We start from the raw sequence: 1451 nt of genomic DNA, 5'->3' as shown, positions 1-1451 counted from the left end.
CCATTTGTGTCTTAGACTCACTACACTCCTGCCACTAAGGCAGAAATAATAATAAAGAATATATATTTTGAACTTTTTTAAAGATCTTGATTAACTTTTTAGAACAATTATAATCATTATTATTATTATTTTAAAAATTTGCTACTGGGCAGATGTACTCACCAGAGAGAGGCAGGGAGAAAGAGAGAGAGAGAGAGAAAATGAGAAAGCAGGCCACCGGGTCAAGGACTTGAACCACAGTCAGCGATGTAGGAGTCCAGCACCTTAACCACTATGCTACCTGCTGGCCCTCATACTTTGAACTTATATGTAAACTTGAAAAAATACATGCACTTTTACTTTTTAAATTTGAAGGTCTTTTACTGGAATAAAGCATGACTGTAGTTAAAGGGACCGTACACTAGGTTGCACACCTTTGCTCATGACTCATTTTTCCATTTGCTACGCATCTGCCTTTATTCTCGTTAGTGTCCTGGTTGAACAATCAATTATACAGTCATGCAATGCATCCTTTTTCCTGTTTCAGTTTTGATTAAAATGAAAATCATTTCACAGAGGTTATTTCTTCTTGAATCTTCTTATGGTTTCATGACAAAGTTTTCTGAATTTTTCATGGCATCTTTAGTAAGTACAAATGCTACCTGACTTACAATGGGGTTATATATCCTGATAAACCCCTTGTAAATTGAGAATATCTTCAATCAAAAATGCATTTAATAAACTGCCCTATTGAACATAATAGCTTAGCCTAGCCTATATATATATATATATAAATTTTTTTTTTTTGAGAGCTTTTTTTCTATAGGGGGCATAATAGCTTAGCCTAGCCTATATATATATATATATAAATTTTTTTTTTTGGAGAGTTTTTTTGCTATAGGGCGCGTGTGCTTGCCAGCCAGACAGAAAGAGACAGAGAGACAGAAAGTGAGAGATCACCCCCCAGGGGGGATGGCCACACCACAATCCCTTCTCCTCCATTCTCCTCTCAGGATCTTGGGCACACATGAACGGGCGCCCAGCGTGAGTTTAAGCCACTGGGTCTGGGACGTGAACCATGGTCGACTACGTGGGAGTCCTGTGACATAGCCATTATGCTAACTGCTGGTCCCAGCCTATCCTATCTTAAGCTCTGATACTGCAACTCTCTGGCTTAAATACTTAGTGGGAAGTCTAACAGCTTTACCAATATGTGGCAAGTCTTGTGGCTATTTTATATCTCAAATTGTGGAAATTCTTAATTTATAATCTCACAATAGATCCAAGATTAGGTTTTAAACATGTGGCTGCAGCAGGGAGTGTTTAAGTTTGTGCTTTACTCTAGAAATCAAAAAGTAAGTTTAAAACACCTTATCTTACTACTATAACCATATCACCTCATGTTAAAGGCCATCTGCTAACAACCCAAAGATGGCAACTTACTGCATTTGGTAACTTAAACCTTAACTATT

The sequence above is a fragment of the Tupaia chinensis genome, unplaced genomic scaffold (assembly GCF_000334495.1).
Source record: "Tupaia chinensis unplaced genomic scaffold, TupChi_1.0 Scaffold000046_3, whole genome shotgun sequence".
Lineage (NCBI taxonomy): Eukaryota > Metazoa > Chordata > Mammalia > Scandentia > Tupaiidae > Tupaia > Tupaia belangeri.
This window is presented reverse-complemented; position numbering follows the sequence as displayed.